Genomic DNA, 15,138 nt, shown 5'->3' on the forward strand with positions numbered 1-15,138 from the left:
GCCTGTCCCACAGCTGGGTGATTCCTTCCTCCCCTTGTCTGTATCCTTATTTTCTTCTCCCTTATTTTGTACATTCTGAGGTGTGTGTTCTTTGTGTATTGCGAGAGCAGCTGGCTCCTCCTCTGCAGATGTATTTCACATAGGGTTTGGTTCCATAAGTGTGTTCCTCACCAGCAAAGGAAGACTGAGATGTGTCTTCTCTTAAGCTGCAGACCCCATCTCTCAGCTCTGCTGAAAATTCTGAGATAGCTGCATGGAGAAAAATTGCAGGAGATACATGATTTGTAGGAGGAAAGAGGCCTGAGACAGATGAGACTGCCCCAGCTTAAGGTTCTTCCATGGACCTATACAGATCTGTGCTGAGGGTCCAGATGGCAGGAGGTGGTGTTTGACCCCCGCCCAAGTTTTTGCTTTGCCTAATCTCTCCTTGTTTTCTCACATATATTGACATGTTTATAGTAAGCTTTTTTAGGAAGTGACAGCTGAATTACAAACCATCAAGACAGAGAATTCGCACATCGCTGTGTTAGCAAACAGCATTCCAGTTTCTTTCTTCTGGAAAAGGTATTGCATGGTAAGAAATGTTGAAGTAGGATGAGGACTTGGGAAGATGTGCAGCTCAGAAGAATCTGCCAGGTATCAGCCTCTGATCCTGCAGACCATCAGTCTGCTCTTAGCAGACAAAGCAATTAGCCTGTACAAGAGATGCAGATATTTAGGTCAAGGTCTTTCCTCCCTGTTTGTGCACTCAGAGTGGTTTGTGAGGTACAGGAACAAAACGTCTGGAGCTGAGGAAAGTTCATCCTTGTCTCAGACACATTGCAGACTTGTTCAAAGAGGCAGTATTTTAGTGAGGGTTGGACAAACAGAATAATATTCTGATGCTGATGCAGAGAGAAGCCAGTGGTAGTTCATATTGAACATAAAGGATCCTCTGGGCAAAATGGCACTATTTATACCTCACCTGCATGATGGGTCCAAGTCAGGCCTGGCTGCAGATGTGGGCTGCACCTCTCTGGCCTGAACAGAGCCAGGCCTCTTGCATCTGTCCCTGCTGTGGCTCATTCATGATTTGATCCGGAACAGCTTAAGGTATCTCTGAGCTTCAAGGAGGCTGAAGACACCTGACAACCTGAGTTGTTTTATGAGGACAGCCATGGCCTCAGCTCTCTCTGGCTCAGGAGAATCACAGAAAGTCAGATTCCCCTAAAATTCTTTTGTGCCAGACTTGAGGTCACTGAGCTCAAGAGCTGAATTTACAACCCTGCATATCCTTCTGTGCTCCCTCTGACTCAGAGACACGGTTTCAACACGAAGGGCAGTAAATAGACAGCGTGTACTTCTAGATGAAGATGAGTTTGGGGTCAAGAGCTCTGAGAAGCTCTTGACGTAGGAACTTCGTCTCCTGTCTCCTGGAACGTTTTTCTACAGCACCACACATGGTGAAAACACACTTCACAGGAGGGGCTTAGTCCCATGGAGCTGTGGTGAGGATGTCATGAGAAAGAGCCACCTCCTGAGGCTTGGGCACTGCTTTGAAATGTAGATAGGTGAAGAGCTGCCTAGTGATGTGAATACACAAAGCAGAGCTGCAAGTGCCTCATGGAAATGCTTTACAGAAACACGTACGTTACTGTGCAGACAGAACTAGCCTGCTGTGCTGGACAAACATCCCTCTCATTCCCTATTCCTCATCTGAGCCTGAATTGTGCTCAAGGCCAGGTTGGATGGGGCTTTGAGCAACCTGATCTCGTGAAAGATGTCCCTGCCCATAGCAGGGGTTTGGACTAGATAATCTTTGAAGGTCCCTTCCAACCTCAACCTTTCTAGGATTACAGATTCTCCCGTTATGACTTAATTCCTTGTTTTGCTCCTGAGGTAACTCTAGTTTTCCTGTCCCAATGCAGGAAAGCCAGAACAAAACTGCTTTGCCTCTGTTTCATCCCATTTGTCCAGGTCTGTCTGTGTGCCAGCTGATGGCCACCAGTTACTGCCTCCTTTAAACAGACACAGAGGTGCTGCTTTGCTTACAGAGTAAGGCCACCAGGACAATGGTTGAACATACAGCCAGTTGCTGAAGAGCGAGCAGAATCCGTATGGTGTGGTGTTCCCCAGAGCCTCCCTGCTGACACCACGACAAAGGAGGAGGCAGCAAAGCACCATTTGCCTCCTCTAGTACAGACTAAGGTTTTGCAGCTTGTGGTAAAACCAGACGTTCAGCGGGTGTTTGTGTGCATGTAGCTTTTCCTTAAGTGGTTAGAGAAGACATCCCTGGCAACTCCTACCAGATGTGTTTACAAGATGCTACGTCCAAAGTTACTGCCACATCTGGCCACTGTCAGCCGAACTGGATTTAGCACTTTGTGTTGGAGCTCCTTGCTTCAGGGGTGCCCCATGTCTCAGGGTAGTTCAGGGGGATACAAAAAAGAAATGAAATAGCTCAACTATGTGCTTGGGTTTTGACTTAGGCATGTGGTCTTAGAGCCTTTTTTAAAATTCTTCAGACTGATGCTCCTCACTTTCTTGTACTAATTCCCACTGGGGGGGATGTTTTATTTTTTAAATATATTTTTGAATAGAGACTGAGAGAATAAGGAACAGGCAAAGATTCTGATAGTCTGACTTAGTTTTAGTTTCTGAAACGCAGTAGAGGATTGTGTTGATGCAACTGGAGGGTGACAGAGGAAAAATAAGTTTTATGCCATATCACTCTTCTGACCTTCCCACTCCCCTTTCTTTGTTCTTGAAGGGCTATTTTAGTAAACAATCACAAGGTTGCAACAGCCACCATCTCCAAATGTCACTGTCTTATGGGCTGGAAAAATGAAAAAGCAATTTGCTGCAGGTGATACTGTGCTTTGCTTTTCCTCCCTGTCCAGCCTGGACTGCAGCAACCATGGGGGTTGGTGCCTGCAAGCTGGTCTGTGTGATGCTGTGGCTCATTCAAAAATGAGCAGTGGAACCACTGAGGTGGAAAGATCTAAAATGTCCTAAGTGTAATGGGCACTTGGTGCTTGAAAAGCTGCAAGTCAGAGATTGGAAAGGAGGGTGCTGTTGGTCAGGGCATGAAGAGCAATGCTGAAGGTATGTTACCAGTCTCTTCTTGCTCAACATGGTGTAACAAAGCAGGGAAGGCAGGGGTTGAAAAGGAGATGGAGATGAAAACACTGAGTCAGACACAGAAATGAGGTTTGTGTAGCTGGGAAGGCAGAAACAACAAAACAATGCAATGGCTGATGGTGGGGCTGGGGAGGTGTTACAAAGTGCTTGAGGGTCAGGTGTAGGGTCATAGAAAGAGTCAGGTTGGAAGGGACCTCTGGAGCCATGTAGTCCAACCTGCTGCTCAAAGCAGGCTGTGATAGCATAACTTCTGTGGGCATTTCTCCACTAATGTTGATGCAGGCCAAGGAGGTCTTTTTGCTAGTGCTGACTAGCAGTTAAAGACTTCTTCCATGGAGGCCTTGGTATTACCAATTCTTAAAGTGATCCATGGAGCTCAGAAGAAGCACATCCTGTTACATTGCTATGTATCCTAAAGGGTGCTGGTGTTGGGTGTAGTGAAAATGTTACTGTTCCTTTGTCTGAAGACTAGAATGGAATGTAGTAGCTTGATCTTAGCTGTCTACGTTAAAGTCACCCTTAACTCAAACAGTGTTAAGGGAAAACCAAATGTTAAGTGTTTATTTATAAAATCTAAACGATAGAGGTGTTAATTCCAGAAGGAAGAAACCACATTTGATGTACTTTCCTAAATTCAGACCTGAAAGTTTTCTGTCATCTTATTTTAGAAGTGTTTACCTCACTGCTGTGGCCATGGACCAGTTGAGTTCTGAGTTTTGCTTTTGAGGAAAGAACCATGAAGAACACTGCTAATTTTTGTGGACCAAATATTATTTGGGACTTCCTTTGTTCTTTATTGAAATAATCTCCCTCCTGTTACTTATTGGACTTTTATCTTTTTGATTTCCTTGACTTTAAATATTTTTTCCTTTGTTCTTTCTTCATGCCTTGGGAAATGGTCATGTCCTGTTTTTATGCCAGGACTAGGTATCTCCTTCCCTTGGCAAAACCATTATGAATATGAAACTTCTCCATGTGCTGAACCTTTTGGTCTATATAAATACAAATACAGATGTGTTTCTTATGGACAAGTAAGATTAAAGTGTGCATCTTGGTACTGGCTTTTGACTGAGAGTTGATTTCCATCATGTCGATGTTGATGCTGGATGTAAGGTAACTAACTCAGCCTTCAGTCTTTGAGAGGTGTAAAGCAGTGCAGGAAGTCAGGAAGTTGCTTTAACATACTAAGAGATGGAAAAACAGAGCAATTGTAAGAACAGGTTATAAGGAAGAGCTTTGTGAATAGAAACTACAACTTAATATCAATAGAGCATGACAGCAAGAGAGCGGAGACTAACAGTGATCAGTTAAATGGCATGATCCCAGCGGGAACAACTAAAGCAAGCATCTATCAGAAATATTAAATATGGGCTAGAAAAACAGCAATCAGCCTGAGTGATAGCAAGCTGCTGCTGTGCATACAGGATGGAGAGAACTTCTGAAAACAATGGAGAAAGTCAGCAGTGTAGGAAAGTCTCTCCTGAGCAGAGCTCAGACATGCTCCATGGAAAGTGAAGGGCGATGAGCACGTCTGGGGAAGCATGTGCCAGCAATTAATGTCATGTGGCTGTCACTGCACGCAGCAAATGTTCTGATTTGTGCAAAGTGTTCCCCTGACACTATGGGAAATACAGGGTGGGTGGGGAGCCGTTCCAAACACATTAGAAGAGATTTAGAGTGATAACATTTTCTGTATGTTACAAGATTTTCAGATTTACCAGAATCCAGACAATTTTTAGTCTCAGAATTCCAGTTCAGATATTATGTTACACCTATAACTATAAAAGAAACAGTTTCCATTTGCAAAGATTTGTCTAGAAATGCTAAAGAAGATTAATAGTTACTGTCTCCAGTGTGCTTTGTTTTGTGTATTCTTTTTGCTGCTACAATTAAGGATTTCTTGTCATTATCACTTCTGTGTGTCACTGTGGTTTTCTGTAATTTATTGGGGAGAAAAGAGAAAAAGACATTCCATTCATCACTGCAAATCTCTTTTATGTGTGTTAATGCGCTTGATATGAAGTGATTACACTGACAACAGCAACATTTGGACCCTAATTTATTATGGAAATAACTTGCCCTGCATTAACTAATATGTGTCCTCCTGACGCAGGATCAGGATTGCGTGGCTTTGTCCAAACGCCTCTGAAAGGCCACACCTGACGTCTCAAGTGGCCGCAGATGAATCATTCTCCTTCTCTCGCCTGCCTCCTGGCCAGGCGTTTGCTGCACAGAGGCTTCTTGTGCACAGGCCACTTGTTCCTCTGCCTGACGCTCCTCTCGTCCACAAGCTGGATACAGATTTCTAGGCTGAGCCACCTCACCTGACTTTAAAAAACATCAGTATGGATGCCTACATCTCAGGTCAGCAGCAAAGCTCTCTGAGTACTTAGCAGAGACTAATAGGGACTTTCAAGTGTTACCTGACTGACTTCATTTTGTACAAACCCCTCAGTATATCTCCTGTCGGGTGGTTACAAAATTAAGATTTCTTCTTCGCCAAGATTTTGAAGCCTCATCTTCACTGACATTCATTTTACCTTTGAGGATGCCAGCTGTTCTTCTGTTGAAATCTTGTCCTTCCCTTGCTCCTGTGATGCTTCTCCTTCCAGAGCATCCTGCTTTTCTAATCACTGTGTGCGTGTCCTCGAGTGAGTTTTCCTTCCTTCCCAATAGACTCCATAAGGCTCTGCCTTTGTTCCTCTCTTCTCCCTATCTTGATGTCGCCTCATCCACAAATACAAAATTAATTATTATTGGTATGCAGACAAGCTGCAAGATCAAACTCTCCATTGCAGACTTCTTTCCTTAAAATCATGGCTCTTTCCCTTGGCTGTCTGGCAGACACAACTCACTGTAGCTGAACCGCAGTCTGCTCGCCCTTCTCCAGCTGTAGGTTGTTCTGGCTTGCTTGCTGCACCATTTCTTTTCAGTTGGCCTCAGCAATGTGATCTTACCATATTTATATCTGATTAAATACCTATACCCAGTGTGCTACTGCCAAGGTTATCTTCCCAGCTTCTCACTCACTGGCTTGCCATTCTCTTTATGTTCCTCTAATGATCCTCTCTTTGTCACATCCTGGTTTTCCATTGTTTTCAAGCTCTTTGGGATGTATGGTGAACCAACGTTAAATGAAAGATAAAGGAGGTCATAAGAAGTCCTGGAAGTTTGTTTTTTTTAAAAATACAAAGAAGTGTATGCAATGTAAAGGCCAGCACTACCAGCTTTCTGCTTCTAAGACTTCCAGGGGTGCTCCTGTTTTTACCCAGGACCTTAGATGAGAGTGCCAGGCTCCTCCAGGCTCATCTGATCTCTGCTTTACTTAGGACCACTTACACCTTCGTACCTTTTTGGGAACTGAAGGGAACCGTTCAGCATCTGTCAGCGCTGTGCTGCTTGGCCTGGGGCTCACATCTCACATCTGCATCGTCTGCACCTGGTGCAAGAGGGAAATAAGACTCTGAAAGATCTTACTGATGGATTTGAAGTTCTGGTGGAGATGGACTCCCCTGTTCCCAAGGTAAGAGCCACCCCTGCATCAGTGTTACTCCTTTCTGGGCTGAAATTAGGAGGAAAGAAAAGCCTGATTTTGAGCTGTGAAATAAGCAACTTGCCCTGTGGTCACCGTGATTCATCAGATCATCCAACCTGCGTGTGAGTAGTGTGAATGTATGGGCATAACTAGGCTAGGTGATGTCTAAGATATAGTGAAATATCAATATAAATTCTGTATGGGTCATCTAAGCCCCAGTTCTCTTACTGCAGTGAGTTGCACAGATTATAATCACCCCTGTTAATGCATTTGGTTAACGAAGCCCTGGATTTGTTGTTTCTTTTTATTTTAATGGGAATTTTTTGCATGCAGATGGGTTGTTGTGGTTAATAGATAGCTGAGCTAAAGTAACCAGGGATAGTAGTCGTAAGTAAAATCATCAGCTGTAAGAAAAATTAAGACCTTTCACAAAATATAATTTGTTTTTTGTTTGTTCAAAGGAGGAGGGTGTTCAGGTTACAGTATCCTGTTGTACTTCTGCACTTGCAGCAAGCCACTACTGGGGTGTAAATGCTGTAAAATTATTAAAAACTTGCAATTATTTTAAACTATTTCAAAGGTAGCTTTGTTTAAATTAGTCTAACCTGTGATTTTGTCGTAATATCGAATCTGGTGTTGTGTGAGTTGACTTTCAAAACTAGACATCTTTCCTGCCAGCAGAAAAGGAGGAACCAGAGACAATCCAGGGGGATTTCTTGTCCTGCCTGTTTCTTCTTCGCTTCCAGTAACTAAGGTGATCTAAGCATTTTATTTTAGGGCTTTATTTACAGCCTCCTGGGCATTGATGGAGAGTTGCCCCTCTGACTTCTGTAAGCTCTGGGTCAGGCTCCGAGGAAGGTGGCTTAGCCAGGAGGGCTGGACGTGCCAGGTCTCGTAGCATGAGAGGGGCGGAGGTGCTCATAGCTCTGAGGGCATCAGGACCTCACTGTAGGCAGTCCCTCCATACAGGCAGCTTTTTGGGGGTACGTCTGGGCACTGACTGGCTCAGGGACACAGAGACATCTCTCTGACATGAGACCCGTCTCTCCCCCTTAAGCAGGCTATGCCTATGCTTTACCATTAGAAAACATCAACTCCAATGACAGCAGTAGTTTTTGCTTTGATTTTACAAAAGCTAAGGCAAGAAATTACCAATTTACAAGCAAATAAAGTGGAGAGATGTGTCATTGCAAGATTAGTAACTAAACTTCTCCTTCCAACGCGGAAACGCTCTGTATTCTCACTCTAACAGGATGGCAAGCTTACCTTTGTTGTAAAACCAATGCCTTTTATCTAAAACATAAAAAGAAAATCAATCTTCTATCACAACAATCAATGATATTGATGTATTTATTCTTAGCTATGTCTTTCTCTTATATTCCTACTGAAACGTAAATTAAAAGGAAAACTACTAAACCAAAGCATAAGGCAGTGGAATAAATTTGTGTGAAATATATATTTTTGTAAATAATTTTGCGCTTCTTCATGTGATGCCTTGTTCAGAATCTAGATCAAAACTGAAATAGTGATTTCAAGGCCTAGACAGAGTTTAGAAATTATTAACATTAAAAATAGCTCATAGTCTGTTGCTGAGGCACCCTGTCTCCTCAACTAATTCATCTTTGATGCCTTGTGCAGAGCAGAAGATGGAGAAACACATTTCTCATCACATTCTACTGCTCAAACACACATCAGTTCTTAATGTCAGGTTTCTCATACCCTTGGATGAGTTCAAAGTAGAAACTTTCAACCAAGGAACTGCTAAAGCATTAATCTCAGGGAGGCAGAGTCCTTTACAGAATGCTGCAGCTCTCTTCAGCAATCATCCCAGTTGCCATCTGACAATATCTAAAGCTCTATTAGAATAATTACAGTGAATCCTGCAGTCTGGCTACTGGAAGCCAAATCCTGCCTTCAATTTTCCATTTTCAAAGCTCCACAGCTTTTGACACTGCCTTATTCTTCTAGTTGAAGACAGCAAGGATAAGGAGGAGAGAGGTTGTTCATTCTTTTTTCCCCTTTGCCTCTTGCTTAGTTTCCAAAACTGATTTGCACAGTGTATAGTCTTGATACATTTTTTTTATTGTCTCTAAATCTAGCAACACAATTCTGCTGTATTTCTTTCCATCCCCCAATCAATCTTCTGTCCCCAACATCTCTTTCTAAGGCCTTGTTTGTGTGTGCTGTCCGTGTTTGAATTAATGTACACCTTTCCTCTCACTGGCCTCATGGCCTCTAAACTCTCACCCACATCAGACTTCCTGATATACCAACACTGAAATAATCCCTTGACTCACAAGCAATACCATGCCTGAGTCCCTTGGAAATCCCAATACTTTGTATTTCCCATTCAAATACTCTCCCCAGATTATTTGCTCCTCGCTGCAGGACTTCATGCAATCTTTTCCATATCTGTCTTTTTCCACTTCTAACCAACTGGTTTTATGGCTCTTTTTTTAATCAAGCACTGGCCTTTAAAAGGATATTGGCCATTCTTGTGAGGGCTCCCTGGGAAGGAATTATGTGAGATGTGACCCCTCCAGCCTCAAAGAACAGTCCGTCTCATCATCATCAGGTCTGCCCTCCTCCGGGGGGTGGATTGCTCACAAGCCTTGACACCGGCCAAATGCTTCTCACTTTTTGGATGAGTTCTTGAACTCTCTGTCTCTCTTAGGTATCCACAGAGGAGCAAACATGACCGAAGACCTGACTTCCACAGAGCTTGAAGGAATTACTCTTAGAATTTAATGTTAAACTTTAAGTCTACATGAACTTTCTGACTGCAATTTTTGTTTCCTGAAAAATAGGTTCTTTTTAGGCATCTCAGGCTGGGAATTTTTGACATAAAGTCCTTTAAGAAATAGCCTGTCTGGTAACTAGCCTGATGCTGTTTTTAATGTATCATAAGAACCAGTTACTAGTATGACTTTTATCTTGAAGGGTTATGCCCTTCAAAAGCTCATGGTTTCTTTGAGGAATGCTTCCTATCTCATTTTTTTAATTGCTACTCTAATGATTTATGCTGCATGTACTCGCTTCACATCTTGCTTTCCTCACTCTGCATCCCATATTCTGAGGAAGGATCAGAGGATGCTTTTTTTTCAGATTGTCACTGCCTCTCACCAGGCCACCACAATGAGAAGATATATTTCATCTGGCTCAACTGTTTGGCTCCCCACCTTCCTTCAGATTGCTGCCTCTCAAATTACCTTGAAGTTAAATTACTGCAGGGACACTGGAAACCAGAGTCCATATTCAGAGCACAGAAATATTTTTGAGTCCTCTACCCAGTCTAATATCTTTGTAAATTAACGAGAAATGAATTAGTCTCTCCTCCAGTATCAGCACTCTTTACTCTCGTCTGTGTGAACGGGGATTTTCAGAGAGACCCAGATGTTGCATTAACAGGCATCTGTTTCTGGCAGGTGGCTTGGTCCAAGACCTTCTATGACACCGGCAGGAGAGGGCTGTCACCTGCAGCTTTTAACACTGCATGAGGGCTTAAAGTCAGTGCCTATTGCAAGCCTCCACGGCGGAGGTTGGAGGGAGCCTGGTTCCTATCAGAAAGCACATGGTTACTGCTTCTGGCTAAGTGCAGCCAGCCCTTCTGGTGGTACCTCAGATCAGAGAGGGATGCAGGAATTCAGCCCGTGGGCTCTAGTTGGTTTCACAGCTATGCAGACCAGAGGAAAACTGTGAGGGTACTTTCCCCTCTGTTTCCCTACAAAGTAACACGGTCTCCTTCTAATCTAGATTAACTTAAGCCTCAGACAAAGAAACAAAGTTTCTAAGGGAGTCAGAGCATCACATTGTCTGTATTCAATTAAAATTAGACAAAAAGAGATGGAAATGCATCCTAAGGTCTCTAGCCCATTTCTCCTTATTCTGCATTGCAAACATGGATAGCGCAAGCAGCGAGTCACCGCGCCATTTGTTAAAGCTGACCCTTTGCTCACATGGATGGTTCTTACATCAGTGTATAGGAGGCACAGCTTTGAACGTGGGCTTGAGTTTTGTTGCTTGTTTTTACTATAAGAGATCTCTAACCCTTCCTTCTGAGGCAGTGCTATTAAGAAGGTAGTAAAAAAGGCGTGTTTATTTGTTATGTACTTTTCTTGGGTCTCAGGCTGTATATGGTAAGGATGTAAATGAGAAGGTGATCTGCAATCAAACACATTCACGGCAATTCCTTTTAATGAAGCAATCCTGATCATGAAGATTTGGCTTATCTGTGTGCTTTGCATTAGAGGAATTACTGTGACTAGTCTGTCTCTTCCTGTTGATGTCTCACAGATTAAATAAAGTCTGGCGATCTATGGCAGATTCCTGTTCTCTCTCATTTTATGTTACAAAACCTGAAAGACATGGAGCCAGGTTGCAGGCCATAGGTACATTTATCATACCAGGATCCCAAGGAGGAGTGCTGTTCAGATGGCCAGAGCTCTCACCTCACCTCTGCTCTTCCCAAATAATCATCTCAGTTGAGCCAATCACTTGGCCAGGCTGGCACGCCAGGTAGGCTCCTGGGGGAACAGGCTGGAGAAAACCAAGGGGCAGATACCACCTCTCACCCATCTATTCTAATAAGTGCTTGGCTTTATAAGGCATAAAGACATTATAATAAGGCATTGTTCCTGTGTGGTGGATCCCTTTCTGAACCCACCACTCAGGCAGGACACCCTGCAGGTGTATCTGTGTATCTCTGCCTGTGCCAGCAGCTCCCTAGGATCCTTCTGACAGTCAAGGTAAGAGCTTAAAACCACATCACAGAGAAATATTAAGTGGGTCTTGACTATGAAAGATACTATGTTTGGTCTTTCCCACTCTGAAACTCCAAGGACAGAAGAGGCCAAAGCACATGCTGAAAGAATCATAGAACAGAATCATAGAATCATCTAGGTTGGAAAGGACCTTTAAGATCATCTGGTCCAACCATCAACCTAACTGATAAAAAAACAACAAACAAAAGAAAAAAAAAGAAAGCCATACAGACAGACAGACACACACCCCCCTCCATTACTAAACTATGTCTCTAAGCGCTATATCAACCCATCTTTTGAAAACCTCCAGGGATGGTGCCTCAACCCACTTCCTGGGGCAGCCCATTCCAAGGCTTAATAACCCTTTCAGTGTAAAAATTTTTCCTAATATCCAATCTGAATACCCAAGCTCTGCCAATCTCTCCCTTGGCAGAGAAATCCAAGGTCATCCCGCTGTATGGTCTGTTTTCCAACTTGGTGGTAGCCAACACCATGACATATGCTTGAAGATATGCTTGCTTGGTGTAGCCCATGTGTTTGCAGAGACAGGGACCTGGAGGGGCATTTTTGCTTGAAAATGAGTGGAGTGGCAAGCCAAGCTGGAAGTGTTACACTCCTCAGAGGGTTTGCTGTCAAGAACATTGACAAAGACGGTGGCTTGGGATGTCGGGCATATTACTCAGACAGCATTTACAGCTATTTCTGGGTCAAGGGCTGAGATGAGACTTGGACATGAAATTATCCTTCCCTCTTAACACAGTAGTATAAAATAAAGAAAAATGAAAAGCAATTTTAGGAATTGTGGGGTGAAAACTGGCAAGAAGTCGATTGTTCAAGTTGCTGCCAAAAGAGACAATTACGGCCACTCTCTGCGGCAGTCAAATTCCCTTTACTATTATCATTACAGTGCTGTAGTGCCTTGGAGCCCTTTCCATGGAGCAAGACCTCACAGGTCTCAGTGTTTATTTTCCGTGAATGTTCACCATTTCATTAAAGACACGCTCCCATCCCCATGTGTTTTTTGATTCTCTGTTGCACCAAAAGGAGAGGACTCTCCTATGGTGCTCCACACATGGAGTCCAGCCGGGAGTGCTGCAGCTGCTTCCTTTAGTTTGCTGGGTGCTGCTGCCCATCTGAGTGTGCATCACACTGCTCAGCAGCACTGCAGGAGACAATGCAAAGGCAGACCCAAGGTCTCTGGAGCAGCCAAAGGCTGTGCTTTCTCTGTACAGAGCGCCTGCGGCATCAGTTTAAGGTATTGCTGCTCTTGTAACTGATAAAACCTATAAATCAACACCTGTAAGTACTTAAAGGGTGGGTGTCAAGAGGACGGGGCCAGTCTTTTTTCAGTGGTGCTCAGGGACAGGACACGAGGAAATGGGCACAAACTTGAATATAAGAAGTTCCATCTAAACATGAGGAGGAACTTCATCACTTTGAGGGTGGCAGAGCACTGGAATAGGCTGCCCAGAGAGGTTGTGGAGTCTCCATCTCTGGAGACATTCAAAACCCACCTGGACAAATTCCTGTGCAACATGCTTTAGGTGGACCTGCTCTGGCAGGGGGGTTGGACTGGATGATCTCCAGAGGTCCCTTCCAACCCCATATCATTCTGTGATTCTGTGATAACTGTCTGTGGGACCAGGCCATAAGCTACAGCCTAGCTTATGAAACTGACTTACCTTTAAAACGCAAAGATATGCTTTAATCTCGCTTTAAAAATAAAACCAACCCATTGCACTGCATTGAAGGTCTGCCTCAGGTTATCTGAGTTATTACTGCGTTGGTCTGATGCATAAGGACTGATAAATGAAAGCCCCAGCCAGGTGACCCAAGTCAGAATTTATGTCTCGTTTTGGAAGTAGCTGATTCAAACCTCCTTGGCATGTGCGCCTCTGGACCTCTCCAAATTGAGCAGGCACGAGAAAAGACTCACCCATTTCTCTCAAATAATTTCTGAAAAGGTGTGTTACCAGATTCAGAAAAGCAAGGAGAGGATGGGTGGTATCACTGCTGTGTGCTCCCCGTCTGATAAAAGTCTTTGTTTTCAACTTCTCAAGGGGGAAAAAGAAAAAAGGCATGTAAAAGCCCCACAAGAAATTAACTGAACGAGTTATCATTTCACATGTGTAACAGCTTCCTCACAAAACATTTATTAATAGTAGTTGTCACTAGAGAATTTTCCAGATGAACAATTCTCATTGTTACAGTCATGAAGCTGGGGCGGGGAGAGGAAAAATGGAAGTTTCAAAAGCCCCTTGGTCTGGAGAACTACAGCTGAAGAGATCACTTATTTTCAAAGTAGCTGAACAAATTAACAAAATAACAAAATAACACACGATTTGCTATTGAATATGGAATAATGGGTGAATCATTCCTCAAAGCACCGTAGTCTCCTTGTTCATTTTCATCGCAAGCCGAGCTCTCATTTCCAAGGCAGGCTGTCAGGATCCCCAGTGTCACACAGGCCCTTTTGTTGCTGCCAGGAGCACTCTCTTTGATGGACAGTAGAAAGTCGTCTGGTTTTTCCATCAGCCCTCACTGCACAATTCAGGTACGAGCAACTAATAACCCAGGCATTGCTACTGCATTGATTTTTGGGCAAGGTGTTCTATCATTTTATGGCACTGAATTTAGACACTGTTGCTTTAATTTTCTCCTGAGGAAACAAAATAAAATTTCTATGAAAGAAATATGTTTTTCCCCATAATTGCATCATTCTTTGTTCCCCCCCCCGCAATTTCTCCAGGGACTGATATTTTAATTTCTTAGACAAATCATTGAAAAGTCCTATCCCAGTCGAAGTAATCCCTCAAAATCTAATGTAAATGACTGCTCACCAGTGGCAATGGCAACTGAAAACATGGTGGTTTTTTAAATGAACATAATGAAAATCAACTGAAACCAAGCACATTTTGTCTGAGGTGTACCCCCTCTCTGCCATCTCCCCAGCATCCTACTGGGTATTGGGCTTCTTTAGTATGAAGGTGTCAGAATGTGTTGCTAAATTCAAGGTAAGAAACTCTCTCCAGTGGCACTGAGGAAAAAAGGTTGCATATTCTCAAAGTAAAAACAACCCTTTCCATAGTGAAACATTGCCCTTTGCTTACAGAAAACTGCACAGGATCACACTGAGTGGAGAGGGTTTTTTTTCCCAACCTTTTTCATATGAGAATAAAATATCAAGCAGAGTGCTGAAGGCAAGCAGTGAAGGTTGGCAGCGTGGAGGTTTATAACAGAGGTCAGCTGGAGAGACACCAGCTTCTTTCACAGAAAGTGTAAAATATGCCATTAGATGGGAAATGATATTTCACTCTGCAAGGTCAGCGCCTCCCCGTAGGAGTTCAGCAAAGATCAGTATCTCTGAAGCATTATTGTTTTATTAGTGTGTTTAATTTTGGCACTGAGAATGAGATGACTGAAAAGAGCTGCCCAGCTGACCATTAAAAGTGATACACCAAGGACTTGTTCTCTAGGCTCCCTGGAGATTTCTGAGCGTGTGAGGAGCTCTCAGACATACTAACATCTTGAAAGAAATAAGACTAAACTTTTGGTTTTCCCTGCTTTCTCTGAGAAAATCCTTTTCTTGGATGACGAGAGGAAACAAGATTAAATTATGTCATCCTTTCCCTAACTGCTGACTTCAAAATTCAAATCAGCTCTCAAAAACCCCAAAGGCAGAATGATGATATTTGTAAAATGGCTTTCTAATTCTTATTGTTC

The sequence above is a fragment of the Calidris pugnax genome, unplaced genomic scaffold (genome assembly GCF_001431845.1).
Source record: "Calidris pugnax isolate Ruff unplaced genomic scaffold, ASM143184v1 scaffold20, whole genome shotgun sequence".
NCBI lineage: Eukaryota > Metazoa > Chordata > Aves > Charadriiformes > Scolopacidae > Calidris > Calidris pugnax.